Raw genomic sequence first — 13,165 nt, forward strand, 5'->3', positions numbered from 1 at the left:
CAGGTGAGCGTCTATGTCATACAACCAACTGAGGTTGGGTTTTCCATCCTTCCTCCGCCCAAAAAGCTCTTTCAGAATTTCCTTTCCTTCCCCACCTTCCTAACCTGCAGGTAGAACCACACCCGGGCAGCTTCAGGAAACACCCATTCCAAGCCTCACTCAGTCATCCATGCTGGTTCTGTTTTCCTTTTGGCAAATTAGAGAAGTTATTGCTCACTTCTGACTCTTCTCTGATGTGACAGGCCCAATCTACAACATCCAGCATCACACTCGGGCTCCAGAAGCCACGAAGCAGAACCAGGGTTCCCTGGAGGAGAAATGGCTGAGTACAGAAGTGGGGTCCCTCTAGAGGCAGCAGGAAGCTGGCAAGACTACTTGAGTCAGGTCAAAAGGTTCAGACGAACCTGCAGAGGCTCCACTGAGACAGCAAGTTCCTGTGAGCCCTGAGAACAGCCAGAGTAGTCACCTCACACATTTAAGTCCCCGGGTTCACCGAGATGCTAAAAAAGAAATCGACTGGTCACTACTGGATGGATGATGACAATACGTTCTTTGAAAACTAGGACATGCAGGAAAGCACAAGCCTTTGAGTTGCCTTCCTGTGCAGGCTCTCTGTCCCACTTTTTAAAGGCGTTCCTGCTGATCCATGAAGGACCGGGCTATGTCCATTCTGTGTGCAATCCTGATGAATTCCCATGTCTGAGGCCATTCCATCACAGACCCACATGGGCTACCTGCCTCCTTCTCGGGGGTCCTGCTAAGAGAATGGACCCTCCTCCAACCTTAACTACCAACAAAAGGAACACAGAGAAGACAGGAACATACCAAACTCCACCAAAGGGACACTGTGGGCAAAATCCAGACCCTGGGAAAGTATACAGGGTGAAACTCAGCTTCTTCAACCAATAAATCACACACACACAAAGTGGCAGGTAAAGGGACACTTCCCTATCTCGAGTGAGATGACAGTTTCATGGGTACAGACAGATGTCAGAACTCATCGTACGCTTTCAATATGTGCAATTTAGGGAACTCCTAGTGGTCCAGTGGTTACTACTCCACACTTGCACGGCTGAGGGTGCGAGTTTATCCCTGCTGGGGGAACTAATATCCTGCAAGCTGTGTAGCGGGGCCAAAAATAAACAAATACTTGCAATTTACTGTATGTTAACTATACCCCCTAGTTCAGTTTAGTTCAGTTTAGTCCCTCAGTCATGTCCGACTCTTTGTGACCCCATGGACTGCCGCACGCTAGGCCTCCCTGTCCATCACTAGCTCCTGGAGTCTACCCAAACTCATGTCCATTGAGTCGGCGATACCATCCAACCATCTTATCCTCTGTCATCCCCTTCTCCTCCTGGCCTTCAGTCTTTCCCAGAACCAGAGTCTTTTCAAATGAGTCAGCTCTTCGCATCAGGTGGCCAAAGTACTGGAGTACTTCAACATCAGTCTTTCCGATGAACACCCAGGACTAATCTCCTTTAGGATGGACTGGTGGGATCTCCTTGCAGTTCAAAGGACTCTCAAGAGTCTTCTCCAACACCACAGTTCAAAAGCATCAATTCTTCGACGCTCAGCTTTCTTTACAGTCCAACTCTCACATCTATACATGACTACTGGAAAAACAACAGCCTTAACTAGACGGACCTTTGTTGACAAAGTAATGTCTCTGTTTTTTAATATGCTGTCTAGGTTGGTCATAACTTTCCTTCCAAGGAGTAAGCGTCTTTTAATTTCATGGCTGCAGTCACCATCTGCAGTGATTTTGGAGCCCAAAAAGTAAAGTCAGCCACTGTTTCCACTGTTTCCCATCTATTTGCCATGAAGTGATGGGACCAGATGCCATGATCTTAGTTTTCTGAATGTTGAGCTTTAAGCCAACTCTTTCACTCTCCTCCTTCACTTTCATCAAGAGGCTCTTTAGTTCTTCTTCACTTTCTGCCATAAGGGTGGTGTCATCTGCATATCTGAGGTTACTGATACTTCTCCCAGCAATCTTGATTTCAGCTTGTCCTTCACCCAGCCCAGCGTTTCTTGTGATGTACTCTGCATATAAGTTAAATAAGCAGGGTGACAATATATAGCCTTGACATACTCCTTTTCGTATTTGGAACCAGTCTGTTGTTCCATGTCCAGTTCTAACTGTTGCTTCCTGACCTGCATACAGATTTCTCAAGAGGCAGGTCAGGTGATCTGGTATTCCCATCTCTTTCAGAATTTTCCACAGTTTATTGTGATCCACACAGTCAAAGGCTTTGGCATAGTCAATAAAGCAGAAATTGATGTTTTTCTGGAACTCTCTTGCTTCTTCGGTGATCCAGAGGATGTTGGCAATTTGATCTCTGGTTCCTCTGTCTTTTCTGAAACCAGCTTGAACATCTGGAAATTCACGGTTCACATATTGCTAAAGCCTGGTTTGGAGAATTTTGAGCATTACTTTTCTAGCATGTGAGATGAGTGCAATTGTGCGGTACTTTGAGCTTTCTTTGGCATTGCCTTTCTATGGGACTGGAATGAAAACTGACCTTTTCCAGTCCTGTGGCCACTGCTGAAGTTTTCCAAACTTGCTGGCATGTTGACTACAGCACTTTCACAGCATCATGTTTTAGGATTTGAAATAGCTCAGCTGGAATTCCATCACCTCCACTAGCTTTGTTGGTAGTGATGCTTCATAAGGCCCACTTGACTTCGCATTCCAGGATGTCTGGCTCTAGGTGAGTGATCACACCATTGCGGTTATCTGGGTCATTAAGATCTTTTTCGTATAGTTCTTCGGTGTATTCTTGTCACCTCTTCTTAATATCTTCTGCTTCTGTTAGGTCCATACCATTTCTGTCCTTTGTTGAGCCCATCTTTGCATGAAATGTTCCCTTAGTATCTCTGATTTTCTTGAAGAGATCTCTAGTCTTTCCCATTCTATTATTTTCCTCTATTTCTTTGCACTGATCACTGAGGAAGGCTTTCTTATCTCTCCTTGCTATTCTTTGGAACTCTGCATTCAAGTGGGTATATCTTTCCTTTTCTCCTTTGCTTTATGCTTCTCTTCTTTTTACAGCTATCTGTAAGGCCTCCTCAGACAGCCATTTTGATTTTTTGCATTTCTTTTTCTTGGGGATGGTCTTGCTCCCTGCCTTCTGTACAATGTCACGAACCTCTGTCCATAGTTCATCAGGCACTCTGTCTATCAGATCTAGTCCCTTAAATCTATTTCTCACTTCCACTGTAATCATAAGGGATTTGGTTTAGGTCATACCTGAATGGTCTAGTGGTTTTCCCTACTTTCTTCAATTTAAGTCTGAATTTGGCAGTAAGGAGTTCATGATCTGAGAGCCACAGTCAGTTCCTGGTCTTGTTTTTGCTGACTGTAGAGAGCTTCTCTATCTTTGGCTGCAAAGAATATAATCAATCTGATTTCAGTGTTGGCCATCTAGTGATGTCCATGTGTAGAGTCTTCTCTTCTGTTGTTGGAAGAGGGTGTTTGCTATGACCAGTGCGTTCTCTTGGCAAAACTCTATTAGCCTTTGCCCTGCTTCATTCTGTACTCTAAGGCCAAATTTGCCTGTTACTCCAGGTGTTTCTTGACTTCCTACTTTTGCATTCCAGTCCCCTATAATGAAAAGGACAGCTTTTTTGGGTGTTAGTTCTAAAAGGTCTTGTAGGTCTTCATAGAACTGTTCAATTTCAGCTTCTTCACACTCCCCCCCAAAAGATACTTAAAGGCACAGATGTCATAACTGCATCTTTTAAACTGCTCTTATCTTTTCAAGCTATGCACTGAAACACATCAGATAGAATAACAGCATGTCTGGGAGTTTCTTCAAAATGACTTGGGGAGAGGCCGGGGTGGTTAAGGGGACGAGATGGGCCAGGAGCTGGTGAACTGCTGGGTATGGGGACAGGCTCACAGGGGACCATGGTGCTGTGCTTCCTGCTTCTCTGTACCTTTAATATCTCCCATAATAGAAGGCATGTTCAAAGCCAAGATATTTTCTTTTTATGTGCTTCCTTGCCCATAACAAAAGTCCCAATGTTCAAAGTAAATCAATCAAAACTCATGGAAAGTCTTTAAAATGAAGGTAAGGCTTAAAGTAAGATGTCAGGCTGGACAAACAGTGAAGACAGGAGCTGAGCCAAACAGCTGGGACCGTGACGTGGCTGCAGCCCTGTGACCCTGCCATGCAGATCTGTGGTCCAACCACTACCAGGTACCCAAGCCCCATGGAGAATGCTCCACAAGTCCAGGCCAGAAGCCTCGCAGCCACCTCAGACCTGCACACACCTGCCGGGTACACAGTTAATCCCGCCCAGTGTCCAGGCCATGCCTGGGGGAGTCATCCTAAAAGTCACACACCTTGTATGGTCTTCACTGTGCCAGCAGAAACCAACCACCACTATGGGATCAACATAAGATGGCAGTGATCTACCTCCTTCTCCCTGAGTTTGGGGGGGGGGGGGCAGAGGCAGGGAGAGTGGGGCCGCAGAGGCATGGGGGCAGGGCATCCTTGGTCCTACCTCGGTTTGGCCGCCCACCTGACCTCTTCTTGAAAGCCTTATGGCTGTGGGACCCTCCATACTCAGTCCCCTGCTGAGTGGCCTCTGACCCCAAGGTGGTCCTTGCCTCCAATCCAGCCCACACCCATGGAGGGACCCTAAAGTGGGCAGGGAGCAGAAAGCCTCCTCTCCGGTGTGTCTGCTGGGCCTCAGAGAAGACCGGGTTTCAGAAAAAGACTTTCTTTTTTCAAATCAGCTGCTTCCTTTTCTAAGTCCAGAGAAAAACGCAGAACAGTAAGCTTGTGCTGGACATCTTTGTGGGCCTCCAGGGGCTCCCCCTCTGCAGTCCCTCCTCAAGCCCCACAGTGAGCACTCCCTCTAGGTCCCGTCAAGGGCCAGCAGCCAGGGCGCCCCACTGCTTTCAGGTCCCCACAAGGTGCCTGCCCCTCCACAGAGCTCCTCACCTCTCTTCAAGGTGCCCACCCCCAGAGTGCTGCCCCATGCTCCCAGGACCCGGCTCCAAATGCGGACTGTCCACCACCACATATATGAATACCCGCACTCAGGTCTTACAAATCCATCTTTACATTTTCTTAGAAAAACAGACCTAAGTCACTGAGGAATAAGTGGCTGGCTTAGGGACCTGGTGGTTAATCTCCAAGGTCGACTCACTAAAGAATCAAACTGTGTATTACTTCTCTGCTCAAAAATGAGCAAGGCAACCTAGATGCAATCTTCACAAAGAAAGCAAAGCTCACCAATAATTTGAAAATTCTAAAGCTACTTTTGCAGTTAAATGTCAATTCTGAATTTAAATTGTCCAAAATAATATAAATTTTATTTAGTAATTTAAAAATACATTAGCAAGCATCAACCAGATGGAAGATAAGAAACAGAAGACTTGAACAACACCATCAACCAATTAGATCTAACAGATGTATCCAGAACACCCCACCCAACAACAGGACACACCTTCTCAAGTGCACGTGGGATGTTCTCCAGGACAGACCATATGTTAGGCTACAGACTATGTCTCAGTAGATTTTAAATGATCTGTATCATACAAAGCATCTTCTCTGACTATAAAAGAATGAGTTAGAAATCACTAACAGAAGGAAAACTAGAAAATTCACAACGTTCTGGAAATTAAATAACATTCTTTTAGGAATTCCCTGGTGGTCCAGTGGCTAGGACTCAGCTTTCACTCTCAGGAGACTGAGTTCAATCTCTGATCAGGGAACTAAGATCCCACAAGCTGCCCGGTACTGCCAAAACAAAAAGAAAAACTATCTTAAACAACCAACAGATCAGAGGGAAAAACTACAAGGGAAAAGTAGGAAATCCTTATAAACAAATGAAAATGAAAACACAACACACCAAAGTTTATGGGACTCAGTGACAGCAGAGCTAAGTGGAAATTTTATAGCAACCAATACTCATGTTAGAAAATAAGACATCAAATCAATAACCTAACCTCACAACCTAAGGAAGGAGAACAACAAATGCCAAAGCTAGTAGAAGGAAGAAAATAATAAGAATAGAAAAATAGAGGAAATCAGTGAAACCAAAAGTCAGTTCTTTGAAAAGATTAACAAAATCGATTAATCTTCAGTTAGACAGACCAATAAGAAAGAATACTTAAAAAACTAAAATCATAAATTAAAATAGGGACATTACTCATTCTACAGAAATAAAAGGATTATAAGAAAGGGCTATGAACCCTGCAAAACTGGATAACCTGGATGAAATGACAAATTCCTAGAAACACAAAACATACTAAGCTCAAATCAAACAGAAAATCTGAGCAAGCCAATCAGTAATCAAAAATCTCCCAACAGAAAGCAAAACAAAACAAAACAAAAATCTCCCAACAAAGAAAAACCCTGGATCTGACAACTTCACTGGTGAATTCTACAAAACATTTAAAAAAGAACTAACATGAATTCCTCTCAAACTTTCCCCAAAATTAAGAAGAATAGACACTTTCTAACCCCATCTATGCAATCAGGCAAAGACCCTCCGAAAAAAACTACAAACCAATACCCCTTACAAACACAGATGCAAAACTCCTCAACATAATACTAACAGATAGAACACACTGACACACATTTAGCAACATATTAAAGAGGATTACATGTCATGACCAAATGGGATTTACTCCTGGAACGAAAGGATGATTCAATACATGAAACTCAATTGATGTAATATATCACATTAATAGAATGAAGCGGGGGGAGGGGGGCGGGGGGAACCACATGATCATCCCAACTGATGCAGAAAAATCATTTGGCAAAGCTCAACACCTTTTCATGATAGAAACACTTGATAAACTGCAATGGAAGGACAACATCATAAGGGCCAGATGTGAAAAAACAACAGTAAATATCATACTCAGTGGTGAAACTTTTCCTCTAAGATCAGGAAACCACTGATGCCCACTTTCACCAGTTATAGTCACCACAGTACTGAAAGTTCTAGGCTGAATAATTAGGCAAGAAGAAGAAATAAAAGTCATCCAAATTGGAAAAGAAGAAGTGAAATTATGTTTGCAGATGATGTGATCTTATATAGAGAAAACACTAAAGATTCCACAAACACACACAAAAAAACTATTAGGATAAACTAATTCAGCAAGGTAGCAGGATACAAACTCGACATGGAAGAATCAGTTGTATTTTTACACACTTAGAGTGAACCATCTGAAAAGGGAATCCCCAAAACAATCCCTTTTACAATGTTATCTAAAAGGATAAAGTTCTTAGGAATTAACCAAGGAGGTTAAAGACCATACAATGAAAACTATAAAACACTGCCAAAAGAAATGAAAAACATAAGCAAATGGAAACATATCCCATGTTCATGGATTGGAAGACTGAATATTAAGATGTTGATACAATTCAAATCAATCTATAGATTCAATACAATCCCTATCAAGCATCAATGATGTTTTCTGCAGAGACAGAAGAATCCATTCTAAAACTCATATGGAATGTCAAGTGACCTTCAATAGCCAAAACAAACTGAAGAAAGGAGAACAAAGCCAGAAGACCACACTTCCTGATTTCACAACTTACTACAAAACTACAGTATAATCAAAACAATGTGGTATTAGCCCAGAGACCAAAGGAAAAGAAGAGAGTCCAGGAATAAATCCTCACATATACAGTCAATTGACTTCTGACAAGCAAGTGTGCTAAGACCATTCAAGAAGGAAAGGACTGTCTTTTCAACAAACGGTGCTGGGAAACTGGATATCCACAGGCAAAGGAATGAAGCTGGACCCTATCTTATACCATATACAAAAATTAACTCAAAATGGATCAAGGACCTAAATGTAAGATCTAAAACTAAAAAACTCTTAAAAGGAAGATACAGGGCAAAACCTTCATAACTTTGGATTTGGCAATGATTTATTGGATAAGATACCAAAGTGAAAGTGAAAGTGGCTCAGTCATGTCCAACTCTTTGTGATCCCATGGACAACACAGCTCATGGAATTCTCCAGGCCAGAATATACTGGAGTGGGTAGCCTTTCCCTTCTCCAGGGGATCTTCCCAACCCAGGGATCAAACCTAGGTGTCCTGCAACTGCACCAAAGGCAGAGACAAAGAAAAATTAGACAAACGGGACTTCATGAAAAAATTTTAAAATTTGTGCATTATATACTATCAGAGTATAGAGGCAACCCCAGAATGGGAGAAAATATTTGCAAATCATACATCTGAAAACAGATTAATATCATGACTATATAGAGAACTCCTAAAACTCAATAACAAAAAGCAAACAACCTGATTCAAAAATGGGCAAAAGAGCTGAACAAACATCTCACCAGAGGACACATACGAATGGCCAATAAGCATATGAAAAGATGCTCAGCTCACTAATCATCAGGGAAATGCAATCAAAGTTACAATGAGACACAACCTCACACCCTTTAGGATGGTTACTATCAGAAACAACAGAAACTGACAAGTCTTGGTGAGGGTGTGGAGAAACAGGAACCCGTGCGCATGGTTGGTAAGAACATAAAATAGTACAGCCGCTGTGGCAAACAGGAGGGCAGTTCCTCAAAAAATTAAAAATAGAATTACCACGTGATCCAACAATTCCACTTCTGGGTATGTACCCAAAAGCACTGAAAGCAATTCTTTCAATTTTTTGCGCGCCCATGTTCACAGCAGCTAAAATGTGGAAGCAACCCAAGTGTCCATCCACAGACAAAAGGAAAAGCAAGATGGGGTCCAGACACATGACAGAATATTATTCAGCCTTAAAAAGGAAGGAAACCCTGCCGCATGCTACAGCACTGATGAACCTTGAGGACATTATGACCAATGAAATAAGCCAGACACGGAAAGACAATTACTGCGTGATTCCACTTACACGAGGATTGTAGAGGAGTCAAATTCATAGAGACAGAAAGAAGAAGGTGGTTGTCAGGGGCTGGCGGAGGGGAAACGGGGAACTGATGCTTAATGGGTCTTTACCATTTCACAGGCTGAAAAGAGCTTTGGGGTGGATGGTGGTGATGGCTGTATACACGACCACTGAACTGCACACTTAAAAATGGTCAGGATGGTAATTTTTATGCTATGTGTATTTTACTGCAACTTTCTAAATTGGAAAAAAAAAATACATTAGCAAGTAGGACAAACAAGAAACAAACAACTGTGCACAGAGCTCCACGCGCTGGGTGCCAGGCTCTGAAGCACTGCCCTGGAAAGGGAGAATTCCCCTGGGAACTCTGACAGATTCTCATGCGAGGTTCTCGCTAAAAAGGGTCCCAAACCCCAACCACACTCCAACCTCAGGGTGTGCTGCTCCTTGTAACGGCTCAAACGAATGCAGCCAAAACCTTCCATCCCCATTCCCACTGGGAGAGACCAGGGAACTAGAGCACCGGTGCTGGCGTGGGGGAGCGGATTTGGGAATTGAAGAACTGGCCAGAAGGTACAGGACTAGCCAGAAGGCCCTCAGAGTGGACTCCACGAGGCCTGGTCCCACCCCCCACCCCCACCTCCTGCTCCCCAGAGCTCACACTCAGAGGGTGGTCACGGAGTAGGTGACCCCAAAGGAATCGCTGGTGAGACCCGGCCAGGGCCTCAGCCGGGGGGCACGCTTCCCTGATAGGACATGTGCTCAACCCATCAGATGCAAAAAACAAGATTTCCGTCAAGAATGAGTCAGCGACAGAAGCAAGGCAGCAGCAGCCAGCAAGAGCCCAGTCTGTCCATAAGTCTCTCACTGTCCCACAGCTATCAAGGTCAAGGTCAAACTCTTCCTGGAGACAGACAAGCCCATGCAAAGTGCAGAGGGCAGCAGTCACTCTCGGGCCAGTGATGGAACAGACCAGAGGTCCCAGCATTGCCCTAGGGCCTCCCCTTCCCGGGGGCCATCTGGCTGCGACCAACCTGGCCACACCCCCGAGGCTGTCCTGTCAGACCCCAGAGAGATGCTACAGAGACGCTTCCATGTTACCGGAGCACACAGGCTGGGATGACCACCAAGAACGTGGAAGCAGCATCTCTTCTGAGTGTGAAAACCAGAGTTCAGCACATAATGGACACCATCAGTATCTGGAGGAACTGAAGAGCCGTAAGATGAGGATAGGAAAATCAAATCTGGAAAAGGGGAACCGAGACTGCTGGATGATGCCAACTCATCCTGGGGTGGGGCAAGCGTGCCCACAGGCTCTCCTGATCCGGCCGCCCCCCAAGGAAGGAACAAGGCCCAGGGACACCACCAGTCCCAGGGCCTCCCAAGGCCTCACCCCTCCACGTGGCAGTGTCACTGTGGGGGAACAGTGACCTTTGTGGTCACTGACTGTTTCAGTTTTGAGATGTCCACTTTGTCAAGGAAACCCCCCTGTCACCTGGATGCCTGACGACTCCTACCTATCCTCCTCCTGCCACCATGCCACAGAGCCCAGTTTCTTTCTTCTGTAAAATAACAAGACTTAATGGACACAAGCACTCAATTTGCACCCATCCCAGTGCCGCACTAGACGTACTCTCTCTAACCTGCTCTGTCTGGAGCAGTGGCCACAGGGCCACAGGTGACTCTGAGCTCATGCAGAGAGGAAGCCAATGCTTATTTCTCTATGACGCTACCCGGCTGAATCCCTTCTGCTCCAGTGGCCAACATGGCGGGTGGTGTCCATCCCAGAAAGAGCACTGCAGGGCCTCGCTGGGCTGGGACAACACGGGGACCCAGGAAGCTCCGGTGGCCCTGCTTGGCCTTTGCACACAAGTCAGGCAGCGGCAGCAGAGCTGGCCTGGTCCCTGCAGCCTTCCCAACCAGCCACAGATGGAGTGCAGAGAAGAGCATCAGGCCAAGCCTGCCCTTTGTTCTTATTTCCAAAGCTGACCAGGTTTTCACATCTTGAACTCACTGAAATGCGCACTTCACTACCTGCTGAAGAATGATCAGATCTTCATGCTCCTGAGGCTGGAAATCAGGTAAACACCCCCATTCTGCTCCCAGCAAGGCCTCTCAAAAGGCTGGCCGTCATCTGCAGAGCACCTATCCACATGCACCTCAGGGACCACAGGAAGGAACCGAGAGTGGCCTTTTGGACACTGGTTCCTTACACTCAATGGAATCCGGTTGAGTCTAGTTGTGCCGGAGGCTCCATCAGGGTGCTCTTTTAGGGCAAAACAAGTACGTGTATATTTTCTGACTGTGGACTTTCCACAGCCCCAGCCTTCTGCAAGGCAGTGTGATCTTCATCACAGATGAAGATACTGCAGGGACCTCAAAATGTCTTCACTGAGGGGTGGATGTTAGGGCGGGGGGCCAGGGCAGCCTAGCCCCAGAGGCTCCCGTGTTATCCAAGCCAGCGAGCAGTTTATAGTCAGCACATGACTAGTCAAGGTTGTTAGGGGTTCAGGCAAGAAACTGAAAGTTTCCAGACTCAGGAAGGTAAGCAAACCTCTCTGCTGTGTAAACAGCTCCATTAATCACCCACTGTTTACCATTCTCCACCCCACAGGGCAAACCAGCCCGGTCCCAGGAGCCACACTTCCTGCTGGGCCTCAGCAGCAGCTGAGACCCCCCCCGTCCACCTACTTGTCCACGACAGACTCAGTTTAGACCTATGTGCCCCCCCACCCCCACCCCTGGGATCCAACCGCTCCCTGTGCAGTGGCAAGCACCAAGACTTGGTACCACTTTGAGGACAACTTTGATGACCCAGCACACAGTACTGTAGGCAAGGACTGCACGGGATGAATGGATGCTCTTCTGTGCAAATGCATTTGTTTAAATCAACACAGAGTAAAGCAGAGTGGTGTGAATGCAGCCTGGGGTGTGGGTGAGACAGCTCTAGACAGGGAGCCCGTTCACAGCCTCCGGGGCTGTGTTCATACAAAACCACAAGAGCCGCAGCCACCGTGGAGGCGGCGCACTGAGGGCCGGGAGAAATCAGGCCATGGGAATGCCCCTCCTGCGGCGGGTCCATCTCTCATGAGCAGGAGCACAGCCTGGACATGTTGCGGGGGACTGCTCCAGATGCCACATCCATCATGGGGTAGGGACCGGTCTGACAGCCTCGCCCTTTCGCCTGCTCCCTCTCCCACTCCAGGTCCTTCCCCATCAGCTCCCACCCAAGTAGGACACACTTGCTTGCTCGCTCCCCTGACCGGTTTCACCTGCTAAGAAATTCACCATCCGAGTCACGCCTGCCCCAGGCACTTCCTCAGGGTGAACCAAGGTCAGGGAACTCCACCAATTTCTAACCACCCCACCCCAAGAAAAAAGAGAGAGAAACAAAAAGGGAAAAATTGCAAAGTTCTGTTTGCGTTCATTCTTTTCCCCAGGAACCTAACTCAGACTCTTCATTCAGTTCTCAAAGCAAGGGGCAGCAGGGGTGGGGGGTGGAAGTGGTCCCTGATCCTGATCCAAAATGGGTTAGGACCCTGTAGTAGACCCTAACCCCTGACAAGAGCACCAGCCCCACTGGAGTCACAGGAGTGGGGCGCACACACGACCCAGGCCTCCCGCCGAGGAACCCGCTCCCAGGAGGTGAGGTCTGGGCCTGGAACTTCCACTTTTTACAGACTTGCACAAGGGCTTCTGGTAAGAAGCCCTGCCATTGAACCCACAGCATCCTACCTCCAAGACGGACTTCATGGCGGCCCTGGGCCCTCCAGCCCTCACGTGTCGGAACATGCCCCATGGTTAATGCGTCTTCAGAACACAGACACTGGTGCCCAACTGGTACCAAGATGGGGACAAGATGCCCTGGCCCTCCCTGGTCATGGCCCCAGTTCACACCTGCCACTGCTGGAGCTCTCTCTGAGGTGCTCCTTTTCACCCACAAAGCTGCCCGCTTTGGCCGTCAGAGCACACACTTCCCTGGTTTGAGGCAACAGTGGAACTCACCTTTCAGCCAAGCACAGTGGCACAGGTGCCAGGTCACAGCTGATCTTTTCTCACGACCAGCGTTTCATTTGTTCAGTAAAATACACACCCACCCCTGCCCCCCCCCCCCCTTGGCTGCCGTCGTCTTTTCTAGGATCTGGGTTCAGGAAGACTTTGCACAAGACCATTTCTCATGCCAGGCTCTCACCCAGCCTGGAAGGCACGTGTCCCGGGCACCTGTCAAGGCCAGTGGGTCCACCGCTCTGATAAAGATATGAGCTCAAAGTCAGACAGGTCTGCCTCACCCAGAGCC

At 46.9% G+C, this 13,165-nt stretch overlaps 1 protein-coding gene across 2 annotated transcripts in view; it reads right to left on the minus strand.

Moving 5' to 3' along the window:
• OSBPL2 (oxysterol binding protein like 2) overlaps nt 1–13,165 on the minus strand; it is a 36,881-nt gene that overhangs the window by 19,256 nt on the left and 4,460 nt on the right. The window lies entirely within an intron of this gene.

The sequence above is a fragment of the Muntiacus reevesi genome, chromosome 2 (assembly GCF_963930625.1).
Source record: "Muntiacus reevesi chromosome 2, mMunRee1.1, whole genome shotgun sequence".
Classification (NCBI taxonomy): domain Eukaryota; kingdom Metazoa; phylum Chordata; class Mammalia; order Artiodactyla; family Cervidae; genus Muntiacus; species Muntiacus reevesi.